At 44.4% G+C, this 23,029-nt stretch overlaps 1 protein-coding gene across 3 annotated transcripts in view; it reads right to left on the reverse strand.

The window, feature by feature from the left end:
- Nucleotides 1–23,029, reverse strand: part of LOC119378124 (potassium channel subfamily T member 1) — a 613,885-nt gene that overhangs the window by 495,766 nt on the left and 95,090 nt on the right. The gene's annotated exons all lie outside the window — the stretch shown is intronic.

Here is a 23,029-nt window from a genome sequence, read left to right on the forward strand (position 1 = left end):
TGGTAGTCCCGGCGCAGCAGCAGGCGAAGACCGGCGGTGACCAACGCGACCGGCGGGGACGCCAGCCAGCCCGAAAACGCGGTTTGGCGCGAAGCGCTGAAGCAGAGAAACGTCCGCACTCAACGAGTACTCTCCACACACTCTTTTATTTACACGTCGCCTGGGTAAAACAGGAACGCCAGAGCGGCGCCCACAACCGGCAGCCTGAAAGCCGCCCACAACGCTGCTTTTTCATTTTTAAATATTTTTTTTCACCTTTTTGGCCTTCTCAAAACTAAAGTTTTTCAACACCAACCCATGGCATTCGTACAGTGCAATACAGAACCGAAACCGAAACACAACAATGAGCTCGTACGAAGGGCACGGAGGAAGGCAAATTTCAGCGCAGTCGCATTTTCAGCTTTGTTGAAACAGCGCTCACTAGACGACGACGAAGTAAAAGAAGGCACACGACAGGCAGCGCCTGTCCTGTGCCTTCTTTTACTTCGTCGTCGTCTAGTGAGCGCTGTTTCAACAAAGATGAACGCATACCAACTCGCTCACGCTTCCATTCTTATGCATTTTCAGCGCAGCTTAACAAACTAGGGTCCTTAAAATTACGTATGTATGCATTTTCTATTAAAGGAACACGCCACCTAATACTTACCTAGTGATGTTGCACCTCAGATATGCATGATATTTACTTTTTGATCGACAACGTTCACAAGTATGAACAGCCGTACCAGTTCAAGACGGCTGGCCCTTGGGCAAGTGGTTCAACTTTGGCCGAGTGGCTGAATCGAGGGACGTGCCGACAAACAGAAAGACAGACAGACAGAAAGACAGACCAAAATTTCTGCGTTCAAGTTCCCCAAGAAAGACTATCGTCTTTAAAATTTGAAAGTTCCCTGCATACGTGGGCCCGACTCTTTTTGTTAAAAAACAAAGCACGGAAACTGAGTAGGGATTCAGAGGAAAATTTATATATACGTATGTAAGCGTATTTCGGGGTTTCTTGCGCCCAAACTAGAACTTTCACAGCATAGTCGCGTTTTTTGAGTTCTAAAGGCAGCGGTCACGCTTTGCACACCTTACATTATTTGCGCCTAAAAAATGTGAGCGGGCAGGAATAGCTCGAGACGGCGCCAGAGGTGTGTTTGGTTCGATGCGGGTTTATATTTACTCGAATCGGGAATACGCCCGTGTGCGAGAATAACCAGCTGTTGAGGAAACGTTCTTGCTGAGCACCTTCCTTTTCACTGGCCGACTCGTTTCTCTCCCGCAAGAACCTCTCTTCACGTAGCTTACACGTTAGTCCCAACTGTCTCTCGCACTGTTTTCGTCCTCCCACGCAATGTTTGTGGTGGCGTCCTTGCTTTGTCGGCATACCGCACACTGTTTGCAATATTCTGCGCGTTTGTTTCTTTGCTGTATTCGCTACCCGTTTATTAGTGCCAGGTTAACCTCCCGTAATTTTCAACTCTCTCTCTTTCTTGCTGTCTTTTTGTCCTGGATACATAATCACGCACCTTGATTAAACATACAACGTCTCTCGAACACTAAATTAACACTGGAAAAAAGTTTATTGAGTGAAAGTCTGGGGGTATTACGTTTTGAAACAATGATGTGGTATGAAGCCCGCCGTGTAGTAAGCTACTATGGGGATTAATTTTGTCCGCCCTGGTGTTGTTTAACGTGCAGCTAAATCTAGGTATACACTCTACGTTATTACGCTTCACCCCCATCTAAATACAGTCGTCATGGCCGGGATCGTACCCTCGAGCTCAAGTTCAGCAGCGCGACCCGACAGCCCATGCATAGACTATTGCGGCGGATTATGATGTTGAAGACTCGGTCTGTCACTAATTAGCTACATACCACTGACGTAGCCGGGGGGGGGGGGGGGGGGGGTCAAATCCACCTTTTCCCAAATGTTTCAATTTTGCATGTGTATATATACACGCACACATACAAATGCACGCACGAACATCAACGAACATACATAAAGAATGGCTGAACTCCCCCCCCCCCCTCCCCCCAATCATTCTTTCTGAAAAGAATGATTGGCTACGCCCTTGCTACCTACATCCCACTCTTTCCTTGTAGCTTGTGCTATATGCATACATTTACAATACGCTTAGCCATTCCTACTTCTCGCTTGAACACTATCGCCGACATTGGCCTTAATCGGCATTGATACCCTTCAGCATTCATGAAAGCTTTCCAAACAAGGCGGCGAATAGCTTACCAGCCGAGCGATGCCTATTGATGTGACGACTGTAACTGGTACTACACGAAAACGGGATCGATATTCTGTTCGAATATGGCAAAACAAAAGTGAAGCACCAAAAGGGGGCGTGATCGGAGTAGAGAGGTGTGTTTGTGTGCGAGTGAGAGCGGGCGGGAGGCGTGGGTAGGGGGGGGGGGTGCATTATTGTCATGCAGAACTGCACCGAGTTTCCTTTGTTTCGCCATTGAAGCTGTCGACATTCATGTATACTACGCCGCATATAAAATAATGGCGAATGCCCTTTTTATAGCCATGAAAAAGGCAGCGCGACAGCAAGCCTTGTGCCAGCGATAGTGTGAATGGGGCTGAGAACGCTGCCATCTGCGAACGTTTTCTAGGCGGAATAGCAATGAATTTGTGTACTCTCAAACTATGAACAGTGGTTCGTTGTTCACTCCTTGCTGTGGCAACGCACTTCCCCGTCCTAAATATATGAAGCGCGATGAATCAAGTCCGTCGCGCCAGTATCCTTCGTGATGCTTGCAGAAACGCCTCCTGCCAGTAAAGTTGCGCATTGTTGTGAAGCTACTGGTGGCGACAGCTGATATCCAGCCAAATCGGCGAAGCTATTACGACATAGCGAACGTGAAGTTCGACATTGTACTGAGTGCCTAAATGCCCTCCGACCAGGGAAACCAACAATGCAGTATGTATCCATCCAGGGGGTGTGTCTTGCGACAATTCTTTTCGTTTTCTATCATTGTGCCCTTCGCCAAAGTCCGTGCGAGGCCGTGGTACTTCAGCCGTTTAGATCTGCTTCTCAGGAATGAGGGATGGTTAGAAAAGAATAGAATCCGAGGAAAAACAATCTAATTTAAAATATGACCCATCGGCAGTAGTTAATAAAAAATTTTTATTTGCCACATTTGCGAGTGTACAATGCTGTTTTGTGCCAATGTATTTTTATCAAAAAATTTATTTATCTTACTGGAATCACATTCTTGAAGCAGTCGTTTTACGAAAGATAAGAAAATTAAACGGACTTATTTCCGTTTACGTTATTTCTTGTCATCAGTCGCGCTGCGTGGCTGACCCAGTTGATAAAAGGGGCGTGGCGGCGTCCAAGCCGGCGACTAAGGGCGAAAATAATTTTAAGAGACAAGCAAAAATTGTTATAAATTACGTGTCCATTTCCCCCCCCCCCTTTCCCATCGACCCACCGCAATGAAAACGCACATCGCAAAAGTGGCCACACCTATTAATGTGTGCAGCACCTGTGAAAACCTTACAAGCCAAAACGTACGCGTTAGCGTGCTGTGGTTATCGCAGAACTCTTGCTGCTCCACTTTTGCTAGCGGTTGCCTTCGCTAATGATATGACCGGCGTCAGGATTGGCTGCAATTTCCTCTCGCGAATAGCTCTAGCATAAGAATTTTTGCGAATTGCGGCCCTGTTTCACAGCTCTAGGAACGTGGTGAAGCAAACTATATTGCTCATTTTTATACATGTCACCGGTTACCACTGGCAGATCCACAGGGGTGGTCCGGAGGTCCTGAGCCACCTATTATTTTAAATGCGAAGCATTTCTTAGCGAACTTCTGCGACTTTGAGCGTATCTATCTATCTATCTATCTATCTATCTATCTATCTATCTATCTATCTATCTATCTATCTATCTATCTATCTATCTATCTATCTATCTATCTATCTATCTATCTATCCGCCTACGACTTTGTGCTCTCCTGGTCGGTTGGTTCATCGAATGTGCACCAAAATTGGTATGACGTAACATGACTGTATGGCGAACATAAATGGCAAGTCATAACATGAAAATCATGACACGCATGTCATGTACAGCATGATTTACGTGCTACGCTCATGGTGCGCTGGCGGCCGTTTCGCTAGTTTGATATACACCAAAATTGGTATCTTGTGACGTGACTGTGTGACGAACATAAATAACACGCGTTAACATGAAAATCATGACACGCATGTTATGCACAGCATGACTTACGTGCCACGCTCATGGTGCGCTGGCGGCCGTTTCGCTAGCTTTATATACACCAAAATTGGTATCTTGCGACGTGACCGTGTAACGAACATAAATAACACGAGATAACATGAAAATCATGACACGCATGTCATGTACAGCATGACTTACGTGGCACGCTCATGGGGCGCTGGCGGCAGTTTCGCTAGCTTGATCTACCCCGAAATTGGTATTGCGCGACGTGACTGTGTGACGAACGTAAAAACGCGAGTTAACATGACAATCATGACACGCATGTCATGTACAGCATGACTTACGTGCCACGCTCATGAAGCGCTGGCGGCCGTTTCGCTAGCTTGATCTACCACGAAATTGGTATTGCGCGACGTGACTGTGTGACGAACGTAAAAACGCGAGTTAACATGACAATCATGACACGCATGTCATGTACAGCATGACTTACGTGCCACGCTCATGAAGCGCTGGCGGCCGTTTCGCTAGCTTGATCTACCACGAAATTGGTATTGCGCGACGTGACTGTGTGACGAACGTAAAAACGCGAGTTAACATGACAATCATGACACGCATGTCATGTACAGCATGACTTACGTGCCACGCTCATGGGGCGCTGGCGGCGGTTTCGCTAGATTTATATACACCAAAATTGGTATCTTGTGACGTGACTGTGTAACGAACATAAATAACATGAGTTAACATGAAAATCATGACACGCATGTCATGTACAGCATGACTTACGTGCCACGCTCATGGGGCGCTGGCGGCAGTTTCGCTAGCTTGACCTACCCCGAAATTGGTATTGCGTGACGTGACTGTCTAACGAACACAAATAACACGAGTTAACATGAAAATCATGACACGCATGTCATGTACAGCATGACTTACGTGCCACGCTCATGGGGCGCTGGCGGCGGTTTCGCTAAATTTATATACACCAAAATTGGTATCTTGTGACGTGACTGTGTGACGAACATAAAAACACGAGTTAACATGCCAATCATGACTCGCATGTCATGCACAGCATGACTTACGTGCCACGCTCATGGAGCGCTGGCGGCCATTTCGCTAGCTTGCTCTACCCCGAAATTGGTATTGCGCGACGTTACTGTGTGACGAACATAAATAATAGGAGTTAACATGAAAACCATGACACGCATTTTCCTCAATGACATACAAGACGATGTATGCAGCTCTTTGCTGGCTGCTTCGCATTACATCGATTCCCACAATGCGTGGGATCTGCCGGCTTTTTTTTAAATGTATTTCCCCAAGATGAGGACTTATCCGATCCTCCCATAAGCTGACGCATCCCCTCGAAAAAAGCCTGGATACGCCCCTACGGGTTACCGCCACTGGCACGTTATTACAGCGTACCATACGGAAGCTTTACAGTATGACCCCTGCGCTTCCGAGATGCGAGAGCTTCGCCATTGGAAGCGTTCCAACCACCTGTCATTGTTAGTTTAACGCGAAAGGCTCTATGGGAACATCTACTCGAAGTGTCGCAAGGTTTCGCCAAGTCTCGCCATATTTTCGACTTACCAGAAAAAAGAAAAAAAAAAAACCCTAGTTAATTTTTACAAACTCGGCAAACGAATTTTACATTCATACACAAGATTATGTAGCGTATACCATATGCCAAAAAGTGTAGGATATATGCAGTAGTTGTTAAACGATAATCAAAAGAAAAGAAGAACCGGTTTATAAGCACCCCCATCTGAACTACCACCACAGGTGTGTGGCTACTGACTTTGTTCTCCGCACAACTACGCAGTAAAAGTAAAACGACAATTCGTGGCTGAATATTCTCAAGGAAAGAAATATACATGAGCCCGTTTTTTTTAATAAACGTAACTTCTTTATGACTGCTTTTCTAGGGGTTGTTTGTGTGTTGCTGCGTCAGTATGGTTGGGCCTTCACAAGTGCTGTTCAGTATTGCATTATCTCGGGGATCGGTCCACTCTTGCGGCCACTCCAAATTGCCCTTCCACGGCCTTATAAAAGCCTGTTATGAGGCAACCAGACATCGCCTGGTGGTAGTGAGGGTGTGTCATAAATCTCGCTCCGTCTACCAATCGAACGAGTTCGCCACGGACGTTTGGGCCCCACCAGCTAGACGTGCGTCTGTGTCTCGTCATAGAACGATTCATGCAATTTTTCGGCATTGCTATAAGTCTCCTGAATTTCGGCAGCCTTTTTAGTGGCCCCAGTACCAAGAGACACTCTTGCTTTTCTTCCAAGCATATCCGGTTCTAAGAGCATTCATAAAAAGCATTCTAAAAACATAGAAATCGACGTATCTTAAGGGTTCATTATGAAGACGGGACAAGGCGAAGGGGGACACACACAGTCGCTAACTTTCAACAAATTATTGATTTGATCTCGGATCACACTCACACACACACACACACACACATATATATATATATATATATATATATATATATATATATATATATATATATATATATATATATATATATATATATATATATATATATATATATATATATATATATATATATATAAATGACCACACAGGCATGCGCTGATACAGTTGCATCGATGGTTCTGGTTCAATTTAAAAGTTATCTGAACGATTGTGAACACCTGGGGTCGTTGCGGCACCTGGCCGCAACGACCCCAAAAATATAAAGTAGCGCCAACTGCGTCCCTTCGCCTGCCTCCTCTCCTAGCAGCTGCAGCAACGCCTCTACACTCTAAAAAATTTCCGTAGCTTTACAAGCAATATGCGCGTGACACCACAGAAAAATTTTCTGTCTGAAGAAAACCGCGAAACTTTTCGTAACGTTACGGAAGCTGTACTTGTTTGAAGCATTATAGAAATTCTTCGCGTGTTAATGCAGAGACTCCTTGGTTTTGCCCAACACGGGCAAAAATCAGAAAACAAATACAGTGAAACCTTCTGGAAACTACGGAAAGGTGCTCCCGTTCATGCAGTGCTACGGTCCTTTGTGTTAACACAGGTTGAAAGCGCAAAAGACGAAGACAGAGAAGACGCTTGACACGCACGAGCGCTCGTGTGTGTCAAGCCTCTTCTCTGTCTTCGTCTTTTGCGCTTTCAACCCGTGTCATGCTAAACCAACAAGCCCAAACAGCTACCCTAGTGAGCTTTATTTACTCTGCATACACACCACACATACTAGACAAATGGCAGCAAGCTACCCGACCTTTGAGTGAAAATATTTCTACGCGATGCACACACTGTCAGACGCTGTGCCGAGCAGATTTAGAACATCTCATTTGGACATGCGCAGCTTTCTCAAAAGGCAGACGTCACATTGAACACCTGCTGCACGCCGACATGACAGCTCTACGTAACTTAATAAAGTCTGACCATGAAGCCCAAAAAGCTCTCGCAATATACGGTAGTCGAAGTGGCCTGTTTCGAGTGGTGTAGGAGAGGTCGACTGACTCGTGCGAGGACGTGACGTGAAGATGCTCATCACCCTTTAATCCCCTTTCCCACCTTATCCCCAACAGCGACCAAGAGTCGTCCTTTTATTTCAATAAAGGTCACATTCATTCATTTCTAATACAGCGCTCGTGTGTGTCAAGCCTCTTCTCTGTCTTCGTCTTTTGAGCTTTCAACCTGTGTCATGCCAAACCAACAAGCCCAAACAGCTACCCTAGTGAACTTTGTGTTAAACACCACTATTCATGCATGCTCTTCATTCAGCTTTATCCATGAGGTCTTTCACTTTAATTTCTTTCTTACGCTTTCAATCTCTCTTGATATAAACTTCTTTTCTTCTCTCGGGAGTTCTTCGACACATTTTACTTGCCAAGATAAAATTAACAAAGAAAGTGGACAAGATAAGGTTTTGAGCTTTACATTGGGGAAACATAATGAGGCATGGTGTAGCAGGGGACTCTGGAATAATCTATACCACACCAGGTTAATGTGTACATAAATCACATTTAAAGTGCATGCATGTTTCATTTCACCCTCATTTAAGTGTGGCTATCACGGACAGATTCAAACGTGCACGCTTCATGCTAAGCAGTTCAATGCTATAGCCACTAAGCTACCACGGTGGGTAAAAAGCAGAATGAACTTAAGTCGTGGATATCTCTTTAATATCAATAATGCATCCAGTCAATACATTTTTCACATGCACAGAAGTCCAAGATGAGTCCTTTTTTTTTTCTGTGGTCCTTCAAAACAAAAGCCAAGTACACAATCATTACCACACCAATACCATGCTTACGAGGACAAATAAGTGTTCAAGTTTGAAGGAGACATCATATAACATCACGGACACAACCACAGTGAAAAGCATTTTAAAAAATTCCGGCCGATCCCACGCATTGTGGGAATCGATTTCATGCGAAGCCGACAGCGAGTTGCTGCATATGCTACTTTTTTTTTTTGCTTGGAGCCAAGCGTTAGGAGGTGGATTGACGTTGTGTAAATTGATTAGTTGTGGGCATATCAAGGGCTAATAAGGCATGTCTACTACACTGGTGCCTAAAGGGTAACTTATTGTTCTAAATAACATTGGCATTCATGTTAGAGCACAGACGTCAGTTTTATCGAAATGGAGCGTGCACTACGATGTGACAATGTGTATATCATTAGTAGCGGTCGTTGGTGTATTCCTCTGGGTTCGAGCAATGCTGGAATACAGCTTTCCGAGTCATAGGAGTACATATTTCATGTTTACTACATTGCTATAGAAGCAGATAGCCAACGGTGCAAGTACAATTGATGTCGCCCAGACATGACACTTGTATAGGGTCTTTTTTCTAAAGCAGTTTTAAGCACTGGCATGCCCCTGTGGTAGAATACTTGACAGCCAGTTTGAGTGCATGGGTTTATTCTGGCTTGAACCGTGATTTTGATTCTCTGTGTTCATCAAGATTTTTGCTAACCAACAATGTTAGTGATGCCGGCAACAACTTATCTGTGACACGAGTTATCTTCGACACAAACTATCTGCGCCATTGACGGGCATATAACACTGTTCATGTTTGTCGTACATTCATGTCCTCCTGTATTAGTTTTGGTATATATTAAGTTCAGCAGACGACCACAAGAGGGGCCAGATGTAGGCAGATAGATAAGATAGAAATGGTCAAAGTGCATTTGGTTCACAAAGAAATGCATTGCATTTAATATAGCCAACAGTACTCCATAAACTTGTTCTCTCATTGCTTTCTGTAACCTTGTACTTTCAAAACAAAGCAAACAAGGAAGCCTAAAGCTCCCTTTAGCTACATTACATGTCATTTATGCATTTTATTGTTTACATGTGTGACGGTATTTTGCCTATCCACTCGCAAACCATAGCACCATTCTCTCAATAAGGGCATTTTTAACTGCAATCATTTCTAAACACTTGACATGGCAGGTCATATAAGGAAGTGCAGAAAGGAGATAGAATAGAAATACACAAGTGCCTGATTGCACAAACGTTGCAACAAAAACCTTTTGGCTGATGTTTACCACTGCTACATATGACACTCTTATTTGGTTGTAGGGTTGCCGTATAGTATTTCGTGTTGGATGAAAGCTACTGACGAATGATTTGATCACAGAGCACATTAGCATCACAGTGTATGCCAGAAAAATAAATAAATGAAGTTACTTAGTACCAGGTATCATCATCAAAAAATACTGCTAGCACTCATCCTAGAGAACACATTGTTTTATGAAAGTTTCTGAAAGCAAAGCAGCAGCACCTTAGAAATAGACAAGAAGAGATGACATGTACATGCAGACTGGAAACCACTGTTGCATATTTGATGATGTATGGACCATGTACCAGGGCTAAGTGAGCGCACAATTGAAGAAGCAAAAGAAAAGAAAACACAAAAGTTTGAGACATGACCTTAATAATCCAAAGGCTTTTAGGCTACTAAAGCATGTCATCCCAAAACATTTTTTGTTGGTTTACTGCAGATCCATAGCTTTAAAACACCTGAATATCGAAAAGGAATAGTTCTGAACAGACTGATCAAGTAAAGCACTACAATTTATGTCCTTTTGGTGCAGCGGTTATGAATACTGGGGACACTTGTTAGTTTAAACTTCTTAAGAAATGGCCTCCTGTTTAGTTCTTTTACGAATAACGTTAAACGTTTTCCAGGCTACTGACAATAAACCAGCAGTGCCCTTCGTGTAAACTTAAGCATCGCGCGAAGCAAACAAAAACCGAGCAAAGATAATACAACACCATGCATTGCATGTATGTATGCATGTATGTATGTATGTGTGCAGACACACACACAGCCTAAGTCATCATCATATTGTAGGTTTTGGCAACTGTGTGCCAGACAACATGTGAGAAAAGCTACCCCACAGCTACTAGCTTGGAATATTGCTGAGCAACTGATGAGCATGAAACGAGCTTGAGCTTCAGAGAATTTTGATTTGTTGCATGAGGGACAAAAGCAAAAGCCTAGTTTTTGCAATCTAGAGCAATACGGCTGTTACTACTGTATCAACCCCCTCCCTGGCAAACTGAGAGACATCTATTATTTTTATGGCCACTTAACAAAAAAACTCCACGGATTCACGGAATACACAGCAGTACGAGTCACAGCATGACGAGGGGCATTCTAACGCCTGGCGCTAGTACAGTAGACACATTTCTGTATGGTCATGACAGTGCGCTCCGCATCAGAGTTGCAAGCCAAGCCGTCAAAATGGGTTGTGCTGCGGCCGCTTACTCCACGACTTCCTCATGTTAATTACTTCTTCAGGTGGTATGAAGCAGAGGGGTAGAGCACTTGCCTGTTGAGAGAATCTGGCCTTATGACTATATAAAAATGCTTCAAGGAAACATATCATTACTCGTAAACATAGCTCGTTGCCAGATGCATCACATTTCAAACTGTGGCAGTCAGTTTCCACAATGTAACTTTTCGTTTTCAAGTCTGCCTTTTCTTATGAAGTGACTGCGTATGTGTTTGGTGCTTCTGCTGCAGGTGTTTAGATAATGTACACATGATGTGTGCTATTTGCAACTTGCAGTCTGGAAAGGCTGCAAGCATGTTGAATGGCCAATTGCCTGTTGATGAGGAACTATGTGCAAAGTGGCAGAAGAAAATTTGCCGGAAAGATTTTGGTTAATAACCAGTCTCTCCCCATTGTTCTATGCAGCAAGAATTTTATTTCGAGCCACTATGTTGGAGAAATATCTGGTTCCTGGTGCAGTGGGAGAAGCATTTGGGGGGTGTCTGCACAACCTAAAATGCCTCTGCCCCCTGCAAACCCTCAGCAAAGAAACTGCGTAAAAGATAGAAAAGCTTGAGATTCTACTTCTTCGAGCAAGCCAGAAAACCAGAGAGAGCCAGACGGTCATGAGCTTGTCATTCTGGTGTGCCCAGAAAGGAAAATTGAACAGATCATCGCATAAACAAGTAACAATGCACAACAAGCCAGTTGACATTTCATTGATAGCGAGGCTTCTGTCACAGGTTACACATCACTCCTGTAGGTGGAAGGTCCACAGCAGCTAGGCGCTGAGAGAAAAATGTTGAGCTTTTTACCGTAATAACAAGCACTACACCTCACTCTTATAGAATTTCGTGGATATTCAAAAGGGGGAAAAAAAGCTGCTTTGCAGCCTCATTGAATTGAAAGCCATTGAACGTTGCAATCCTACCCTGAAAAAATCCTCAGAGCGGATCATATGGTGCTCTATTTCGCTCAAATGCCATGACCGTGCCTGAACCAAGCTGCTGACACCACCACCGCTCACTATGGAGGTACGCCAGTCCTAGCTCATCATCATTGAAAATGAGTGGTTGAATTAAAGAAAGGCTGGTTTGACAAAGCTCCTCTCCTAAGCCGCACCAGCACAAGCCTTCATTAATAGTCGTTGAGCTTTCAATAAAGCCATAGTGCATATAGGTGATCAGACGTCTGACGTGGTATTCGGCATCAGACAGGCAAGAAAACAATAGCCGAGCAGCACGAATGAAACTCTTGCTAACAGTGTACTGTATGCAACGAGCTTCAAGAAGTAACAATTTCGTAGAATGTGCCATGTTTTGTTATTTCAGAAAAAATTCAAGCGGAAGAGACTTGTTTTCCTGGATGAATGTCATCATTGAAGTTGTTGAAAAATGCCGTTATTCCTCAGAGCACAGTGCTGGCCAACAAGCGGGCCGGATGTTAATGGCAGCTGATGACGAAATAGTAGTAGTGTGGCGTCTTGAAGCAGTTGTGCAGGGTAAACAGCAATAGTGCACCTTGTGGCTCTCGACAGAAGCTGTGCTGGCTCAGAAATGCCTGACTGGTAGATTTCCTTGCATACGACATCAGCAACTGAAGCTACTCAAGGATGCAACAAGGATTGCAACTTTTGCAGCTCATTTGCTCTGATGGCATGACACAGGTTCTCAGAGCAGAGCGCTTAAACAGCTGCACTCTCTGGAATTGCGCGATGAATATATTGTTGGGTGTGCATTTCTTGTATCTTCGCAACTGTCATCACCTTGGAAAGAAATTCTTGGATGGTCATGGGTGGGTGCTACATTAATCAAGCGAGGAGTTCCTGCTTTGCTGCTTGCATAAGGAAACAAACTTTCATCTCCTCAGACACATTGGCATAACAGAAAAAGGTAGTCATACCTTCCGTGAAGATCGTGATGTTTTTGTTTGGGTGCAGCATATGGATTAAAAATAAAAAAGCTGTCATGCTTTCCCTGCAAACAATGCTCATGAAGGCAGCTAGGCAGCTGGTGTGGAAAATGCATGGCATCTCATTGTAATGCACACAAATAACAGTACCAGGTATGTCTTGAGCCTGCAGCGGCCACCGACATAGTAAGGGGGAATGCTTTCATTGGCGCTCTCAGCTGGCACCTTAGTACCGCCTGTGAAAGGCGAACAAAACTAAATATGTGCGGTGCGTGCTCGAGGCGCAAGCACGGCATGAGTAGCGCAGCCAGACATTCTTTTCGTGGGAGGTTCTACCATACTTAATTTATGTTCGTGTGTTTGTATGTGTGCGTGTGTATATATATATACACATGCAAAATAAAAAAATTTTGGGGAGGGGGGCTGACCCCCCTTCCCTCCCAATGGCTATGCCAGTGCACGTACTGTACGACAGATGTGTTGTCGAAAGTCGTGTTCATGTTGCACATGTTCACAAGCATGCTGGATCTTTAGAGCCACTTAGTGAGCCATCATCTAGTGTAACGGCGAATCACCGAACACACCAAACTTTCACTGCAGCCCCACTGAAGAGGAGTTGCTCACAAACGAGTTCATTTTTTTAGCTATGAACCAAACCCTCTAGGTAGGGCTCTGTGTTTTTGGTTTTATTCGAAAAAATTCTATAAACATTTGTCGATAAATTTTTGACAATTCGGATTTATCTGATAAACTCAGATTTCAAGGGCCAATATGACCTGATGCTGTTCTTTATCGAAAAGGCAAGTTCAAAGTGCTCATTGATACATCTTCTGGTTTGACCAATTTAAAGTTTACCGTGCGTAGCTGTATTAGGCGATGTAGCTGTATTGTGCTCTGACTCAGCTTCCTACATGCAGAAGGTTCACAAGGACTTGCAACTTTCCAACCCTGAATTCAAGGCGCTTCACTTCAAAAATCCGTGCCAGCTACTCAACAACGCTCTGGAGGATGGAATCAGGACGAGCTTGTTTAACGTAGTTCACGATTTTGTAGTGCCCTTTCCTGCCCTGTTGAGGTCGTCGCGGGAGGTGCGCTATAAGTTTGATCTTGTGTGCTTGGCCATGGGCATGCCCATCAAGTCACTGAAAACCGTATGTTCGCTGAGGTGGTTCTCTTTTTACGAAGCTCTAGAAGATATTTTGGACAACTGGCGTGCCATTTAGTCTTTCTTGAGAAGCGATGAAACCAAGGGAAGGAAGCGTGAGAAGCTCAAGAGTCTTATTTCATCACCTGAAGCTGTGCACGACTTGCTCGTTAAGGTGAGGTTTGTGAAGACCAATTCGTGTGCCGTGCTCTCAATCATCAAGGAACTTGAGGCAGAGAGTACCCTGGTACACCAAGTTTGTCCCATACTGGGGGTTCGTCTGCACGCACTCATCAGTCAATAGTGTGATCCAACCGAGGTCTTCGCATGAGATGTCACAAGTCTGTTGGACCTTTTTGACGAGACTGACCGCTTAATGGCTGTCACAGACTTTCATGGATACTACGCTGCTGTCGCTGAAAAGTGGAGACAGACATCTGAGAGGAACCTGTGCGATCAACTACAGTACACCAAAGAATCGTTTGGTACTGTGTTCAAATTGTGAATACAAATGTGAAGCATGAGCTGCCCTGCGCGTTTGAAACCTATGCGCCTATTTTTCAATTAGTGCTTCTTGAAAGTGACGACATGAGCCAGCTCCTGAGTGATTTTGCGAACTATCAGTGCTATGAAAGATGTAACATTGTTGGACCCCTGTCGTTTTGGAGACTTCACAATTTCCAGTGGACAGTGCTTTCTCGCTGCGCCCTGCGTCATCTGGCGTTTCCTGTTTCTAGCGCTAACGTTGAAAGGGCATTTTCAAAGCTGAGAGCTGTCAAGCGAAAGGAGCGCGCTTCGATCACTGACAGCAACCTCGCAAAGTATGCTTGCGTGTTTTACAATAAGCTTTAAGCATAGGGTCTGGTGTTTTGTGTTCAAGCATTTCGCTCGTGCGTATATGTTTTTGTGCATTCAAACCTTCTAGAAAAATTAGTGCTTCGTGTGTTTTGATGTTTTAGTATTCAGATATGAATAGATCTAAGATTTTGGGGTTTCAAGAATAATACAAAACTCCGAATATCGAAGAATTGGAGATGTACGAGAAACAAACTCCGATAAACGCCAAACTTCCGTCAAAAATATAAACTCCGATAAACACCCGCCGATTTTTAAGAAAAAGAAACACCGAAAACACGGAGCTCTACAATTGTAGATATTCACAGTGAACATCAACACACATTCACACCACACATTTCACGATGGACGATCCAGGCTACCGCTAAGGCTGAAGATCACAAAAGCAAATCCTAATCTACATTTCCACTTTTTGTATACCCACACACAAACACGAACCACATTTGTGGCTTCTCAGACGTGCGCTTTTCGTGTGATGCTCACGGGAAATTATGCGCTTCACACACACACACACGCACACACACGCGCGCGCGCGCACGCACCATTCATTCATAACTTCGGGCTAAGCACGAGGATCGTGCTGCACGAACACAACACAAACACGCATCACATTTGCGGCTTCGCAGACGTTGCTTTTGGTTTGATGCTTGCTGCTGCGTTCGATTTAGGAATGCAGGTGGTAGCAGGTAGTGCTCTTGGGGAATTACGCGCAACATACACAGCCACCATTCTTTCGGAACTTCGGGCTAAGCACGGGGATTATGCTGCACAAACAGAACAACGGCGCACCGTACGAAGACAGCTGTAACAATCATCGTACCAGCGCTGATCGTACAATCGCGTAGTACACATCGAGCGTTACCAAGCCTTGTAAGTAGCCGCGGCCGCTGTGCATCGGTGGTGCAAACAATTGTAGACAGGATGTACTCTCTTCTCACGGTGGAAAACTGATGCCCTGCAATAAAGACAAAAAAAAAAGCAATGGCCTAACGCTGCCCGGCGGTGGTGCCGTTGGGGCGTGGGTTCGACTCCTGCATTGGAAGTGCTTTTTTTTTAAGTATTGTTTTTAAATTAACCTTACTGCTCCGGAGGAGCTGTATTTTTTGTTTTTAATAGAGAATCACGTTGGTGTAAGCGGCGACGTAGCCCGTCGCTCACTGGATGTGGCTATGTGACGCGAGCAAAATAGTGAGAGCGCCGAAGGCGCACTGCAAAGCGGCAGCCTATGTTACTTCTCCCAGTGACACGGGCCAATTAGTGAACCTGGCGAAACAATGAGAATCAAATGGGCACCGCGAACAACATGCTGATTACTTGGCCACAACGGCCATGCTATGGTGACATAGCCATGCAACGCCTACGAACAGCTGTTGCACCGTCAACATAGTGCTGTCGTTAAAGGGGTCATGAAGCACCCCTTGGGCTGATTGAAAAAACACATCCTGCGGAAAGCTGACACGGCTATGAACTGCTCTGCCAAATATTACAGTCGTGCGCGCCGCGTAATGGCCACAAGCGGAGCGCGAAGTTGCCGTTTCCCCAGGCACCCTCTTTTCAAACAGAGGCCGGTTCTCACTCTCGTCGGTGGGCGGGGCGTCTGTCCGCTGTACGTCGCAAGAGACATACCATGCTTATTGGCCGATAGCCGACGTAAATCGAGAGCGGCGTTCGGATCAGATGCGCTTCTTGCCGCGGGGTGCCGCCACTTGCCGGCGCCGCACTCCTCAGTACACGGTAGCCGCACTCGCGCAAGCGAATCACAGCGGGAGAGCGATCGCGTTTCATAACGCGCGCTGGCGTAACTTCTTTCCCCCATGCCATCCCTCCCTGTCTAGCTTCCAGTGCGCTCGTCGGCACGAGAAAAGAGAGAAAGCGCTGGGAGCGTGCGCCAAACCCCCGTAACTCCGCTGATTCTTGACGGATTCGAGAAATTTTTGCGGCAATCGATTCGGGAGGCAGTACACTCCGATACTGAGGCCATTAGATCATTACTTGGAAAAGTGGTTCATGACCCCTTTAAAGTGACGGGCCTCCTCACCTATAATAGTTTTATGGTTACTTCGGCTACTTATGCCTATAAATTACAATCCACTCGTGCTAGTCGCTCCTTTTGATGAAAAGTTAACAGTATAACGACGATTTAAACAACAACATTAAATACAATTCGTCATGTTGGCGGCTGTTACTTTTAACAAGCGGTAGGTAGCGCCGGTAGCGCTGCGCTTTTTCCTTTATTTTTTCTTTTTCCCGCGCCCCACAGAGAAAAAAAAATGGCTCCACGCATTTGTTTTTATTCACGCAGCAACGTGATCGGCGTGTTTTCGATGATCTCGACGCTCAGCAAGATCCAGTGTGCAGTGTTAAGTTCAGATATGTTTTTCTCATCGTCTACAGCAGTGAATTCTCTTGTGCGCTTCGTCGTTTCCGCCCGCTGGATATCGATGATTTTGACAAAGAACTCTACGAAGTCTTCCCGGCTTCCGAGGAACACCGCTGCACCCACTTACTGCAGATAAACCGTGAGTATTGCAGCATTGCTTCATTTGTTTGCAAGCACCCCGTTAAGAGATTGTCTGCTGACTGCAGAAACTGAGGAAGGGATGGAGGAGGCGTGAGTCGAACAACCGACGTGTTCCGCGGGAATTCGGCGATGCTCAACTGGTACCGGGATCACGAAAAAGTAAGCTACGCTTGTATGCTTTCTTCTTTAATGTAACGGAAAGCTTCAATTTCAAAGAAAAAGAAAGGGTGCCGTCCGTCTTAGGTGCAGTTTTCGTCCCGAGTAGAGGCGATACGCATAATGAAAATAAAGTAAAATGGTGTGCTGAAGAGATATCAGAGTTCGTAAGCATCATTCAGCAGCATTGCGAGATGCTTTCGCAATTAGCCCCGCATTTTTTAGTCTTCTAATGATTGACAGCAGCATGTTTTCGTTTCTTTCTTTTTCTTTTTTTAAAGGAGCAGATAAGTTGTGCAACAATTCTGCTGTGATACACGCCCAACGAGCGTTCGGCTCCGCGCGCTACAATCGGCTGGTCACTTCACTGAAGCAGTACGAACAGCCTGTTGCATGCACTTTGTTTATTTACATTTCTGAGACTATGCTGATAATTGTATTATAGCGTAACGTTTTTACCATTGAACATGTGCTCAAAGTGGGTTTCACTCGTTCACAGCATGATTATGTAAAGTGAAAGCTGATTGATTGCAATGATAAGGCCCGTCTTGAAGGCATGACTTCTATGCTGCATGTCAGGCTCTGGCACGATTGTAGGCTTTTGCACCTTCCTAGACCAAGTGCGTTACTAGGACTGTGACCTTGAAGTGCAGGTTAAACGCCTAACGAGATTATGCCAGAATTGATCTATTCCTCTTGAGTTGCCTCTTGAAATGAATGCACCAGCTACAGTTGCATTTTTTTTTTTGCACTATGAGGGAGTATCGCACTGCTTCTGCAACGTTGTGACTAGCTCAGTACCTTTGTTTTGTGTCAATTTTCTGGTAATTGTTACATTAAATAAATTTTCCTTTCCTGCTAAGTTTTTCTTATCCTGTTTTGTGTTGAGAGGCTTTCACGCAGTGTCAATTCTCGTGGCAGTTGCTTAATTTTCATTTTACAGTTGCCTCTAACTGCAAAAAGCTGGCTCAAGTGGCAGCAGAAAATATTTTCTCTATCAGTTTAGCAATGACATTAGTTCAAATTTATTTCAACATAAACCTCGAGCCACTTGCAGATCTACAACAGTCCTCCTTGTAACATTTATTATATTTTAAATTAAGCTCAGTACATTTTACGTAATCTGTTATTTGTATATGAAATGACCACCTTGGTGTACAGCGTGGTTCATTATGTAAACTTGACAGTGGAAACAAACAACAACAAATAAGCGCAGTCCCGTCCCACTCTCTCTGTGTCCCGTTTGTTTGCGCTGCCAAATTCACATAATGAATCTACACCAACTAAATGTTTACTGTACATAGAAGGTTTGGAAAAGAACGAGACAAACATAGGCAAAGAGCGGTGACTTCCAACTAGTTTTATTTTGATGAAAATGTGCATATATACAAGGCAAGGGAGAGGGTGCGAGGCAAGAAAAGAAAGGTGCTTACATCATTGCCACATCATCTGAAATGCTTCCAGCGTACCACCACGTATGCCCTAAAGCCCAGCCAAGTTATCAAATTCTTCATTTGAAAGTGCAATAGAGGGTGCACTAACGCACTTGTCCCTCAGCTTATGCATCAACTCAGCTTTGATAACTTCGCGAGTTAGCTGAACCTATGCCTTGCCATGACTTTGCTCTGATTGAAACGGGTGTGTGACCCACAGTCACGACAGTGAATGCTGATGTGCCCCTGCACTGTGTTGAATACATTATTGTGATGCTCGTGCGAGTGGTCATTTAGGCATCGGCCCGTTTGACCGGTATAAGTTTTTCCACACATCAGTGGGGTTGAATAAACAACCCCCTCTGCGCAGGACATGAAACATGTCCTGTGCTTCACGGAACACCCAGGAACTCGTGAAGGCTTGAGCGTTCACCATTGGCAGGACCTCTGAGGCTTCTCTGGAGCGAGAAAGCCACCTGCAAGTTGGCACGCGCTCCTATCTTCTTCAGCTATGCAACACATTGTGTACGTAGGGCAGCACAATGAGGAGCTTTTCTTGGTGTCCCAAGCTCTTTGCAATCATCTCCTTGCTGAACCTGCTTCAATAGACTTATGCTACCACTACCACATGACCAACTGCTTTATATGTCGAAGAATGCACTGACACTTTGCGTCGCGCGGTGTTTCAAACTTGCTCAGGAATCTACAGCAGTAGACTACCATACTCGCGGACAACTTTTCTTGGCAAGAAGGAAAGGCTCCGGGGGCAGAGCTACTGCACAAGTACCGCTGGGCCGAGTAGTCCGGTTTCGGCATACGTTTCCAAATTAGTTTGGTTTATAAACATTCCCTATCTTCTGTGACGGCCGTTTGATTATTTTATTGGCGTCATAGGCTTTGACCAGCCATTTGTTACTGAAATTCATCACAAGTCCTTCGGCGAGTCGTCGGAGAAGCTGGAGGATGACGAGAGCTCACCTGAGACGAATACTCTATTTTGACTGTGAGGTGCCCGTAAAAGGTGCGACGTTTTCACACGCGCAAAACGCAAAATGAAACTGCATAAAGTATAAGAAATATAAATGTCTCCTTGGTGCATGCTGACCTCTTTTCAAACAGTGTCCTGTAGAAAATAAGTATTTTTTTTTATTCTCGCGCAGAAAACACGGACTTAATTGTGGGACTATATTCTTCAGCGGTAGCACACGCGTTAGTTCAGCTATGTAGCCTTCCCTTCATTGCCAAGAAAAGTTGTCCGTGAGTATAGTTGTACTTCTAAATGAAATCGAGTTTCGTCACGTGGAATGATCATACTTCATCCAAAAGAGGGGAATTTGCATGGGGTCATGTTTGGTACCAATCTGCGCGGATATTTAGCCTGGCCCGCTCCACCGACCCGGCACATAGCCCGTCAAGCTAGGGATCCCTGTTGTTTTTAAAGTGTGCCGATTTGTTGATGACTTATCTTAAATTCTGGTGTGGCACGGAGAGCTGAGTGCAACAGAGCATGGAAACACCAACAAAAAGTCGCTTATGTTTGTGTTGCCCTACATACCACAAATGGGCACTATAGGCCTAAAGGATAGGAGGCATGCGCCAACTTGCAGGTGGCGGTTTCTGGACTTCAGAGAAGCTTCAGAAGGCATGCCAAATGGTCAATGCTCAGCCTTCACGGGTTCCTGCGTGTTCTGTGAAGCACAGGACACGTTTCATCTCCTGTGCAGTGGGGGTTGTTTATTCGATTCCACTGACGTGTGGAAAAAGTTATATCGGTCAAACGGGCCGATGCCTAAATGACCGCTTGCATGAGCATCACAGGTGACGCACTGCATAGGGTCTCGCATAATGCTTTTGCTTTCTGTTCCTTAATTGTTTCCTTGATTGGTAGTATTTGTGCTTTCCAAAGGCATGTGGGCAAAACCGGTGGAGATTCGAGAATATTTATTTTATGATTTGCAAATTCGTTAAATATGTAAGTCCACGTGATCTTGCTTCATTGTTTTTTATGGTCGTAACAAAGACTTTAGCCCCAATTCTGGCTGTTGTATCGGGCATGTATGCTAATGAATATTTCAGTTATTAACTTCAAACAGATTGGTGTCTTTCAGCAGTGAAACTATTTGAAAACGGGTCAGGTGGTTTGTGAAGTTTCTTTTAACATTCTGTACCTTTTTTCCCCAGCTACTACTAGAGTTTGATCTCCTATTCAAAGGGAACCTGATTACAAGCCGTGGAGAGAGGCTGCAAGCAGCTTGGATACACTACTTCAAACTTTGGAGAGGAAGAGGAGGCAGCGTTTACAGAAGTGGGATCCGGTAACCACACATTTTTACAATGAAGCTATTGGGGAGTACAGGAATGGTTTTTGTGTAGCAACAGTGATGGCCAGTGGCGGCTGTGGCATGGATGTTTAAAAATGAGAAGGCCAAAAACTCTTCCTACATTGAACCTTGAACTTTCAACATAATTATCAATAGTTGGGTGTGTCCAGATAAGAATAAACACGACGTGCCAGTCACCATTCCCGATTTTGATGAAATATACTCTAGGCCATAGGTCGGCAAACTCACTCGTCAGTTGACTCACTCAGACTCAGATCGAGCCGTAAGTCTGAGTGAGTCGGGCTGAGCAATACGTTGGTGAGTTTGAGTCCAAGTGAGTCCGGTTGAGGGAAATTTTAGTGAGTCTGAGTCCAAGTGAGTCTGGTTAGAAAAATATTGGTGAGTCTGAGTCCTAGTGAGCCCTAAGCGCAAATATATTTATTGAGTAAGTCTGACGGAGCTCCACCCTTCATTGCCGACCAGTGGTCTTATCTACTCACCTATCGGCATTACTATCAGCCTTATATTGGCTTACGTTTATACTCAAATCTATTCACACGTGCCTCAATGCACTAGCATTCATGCTCCACCACAATGTTTATTGATAACAGGTGTGAGTGGGGGCTGCTAGGGGGTGCCATACTCCCCTGCAAACTTTTGCACAGGAAGTTCTTAATAGAAATATCTCGTGTGAGTCGCACATTTCATAAAAACGTCCTTACTGGATTGCAACTACTCATAACTCCTATTTGAAGGTATAAGATCAAAAGGTGTATCGTAGAGCACCGATTATGTGAGATTGGCGTTAAAGAGCTACACCTGATCGGCAAAGCTAATTTTACGGCAGTGACTCATGAGTCAATTCACTCAGACTCAGGTCAAGCCATGAGCTGAGTAGTGCTGAGCAATATGTTGGTGAGTGAGTCCAAGTGAGTCCAGTTGAGAAAAAGTTTAGCGAGTCTGAGTCCGAGTGAGTCTGGTTGAGGAAAATTTTGGTGAGTCCGAGTGTGCTCTCGGAGCAAAATATTTCTTGTGTGAGTCGCAGTGAGTTCCAACATTTTTGCCGACCTATGCTTAGGCACAGGTTTAGACTCGGAACAATGATTTCAAAGTTAGGTATGAGAAGAAAAATTGTTCGTGTAAAGAAAACATTCAAATTTTGGCCTAACAAACTTTCCTGCCAAATTCACAGCTTTGGAATGTTGAGTGCACGTAGCCAAAAGAAAAAAACAATGAGTCTTGGTCACTATTTATTATTCCAAAGAACAAGTGAAATTCAAGCTTATGAGTATTTGTTTCCCTTTCTGTTGAATGACGTCTGAGGAAAAAATAAAATCACAAATGGTGAACCGCATAAAATACCTGATTTCAGAAATTTGTTGCTGTAGACAAGTTAAGCTGAGGATAATAAAACTACATATTGACTTTCATATTTGCGCTTTCTTTTAATATAGTTTCTGTGGTTCTCGCACACTTATACTTTAAATTTTGCTTAAACTTGTGTGGCTTCAAAAAACGCTGAAGTTTGAAAACAGGTATCTCTGAAAGACCATTTTTAATTTATTTATGAATGACTGAAAGACCATTTTTAATTTATTTATGAATGACTGATCCAAGTCGGAGATGTTGTCTACCATTCTGCGTAAAAATAATTCATTGAGTTGTAACAAGTTATAATGCATCAAATGATACCAACTAAGCCTAGCTGCCGTGCCGTTATTTATTTATATGCTGCAAATTGGAACAAGTCGTTCAAAAGAATTGTGGG

The sequence above is a fragment of the Rhipicephalus sanguineus genome, chromosome 1 (genome assembly GCF_013339695.2).
Source record: "Rhipicephalus sanguineus isolate Rsan-2018 chromosome 1, BIME_Rsan_1.4, whole genome shotgun sequence".
Classification (NCBI taxonomy): domain Eukaryota; kingdom Metazoa; phylum Arthropoda; class Arachnida; order Ixodida; family Ixodidae; genus Rhipicephalus; species Rhipicephalus sanguineus.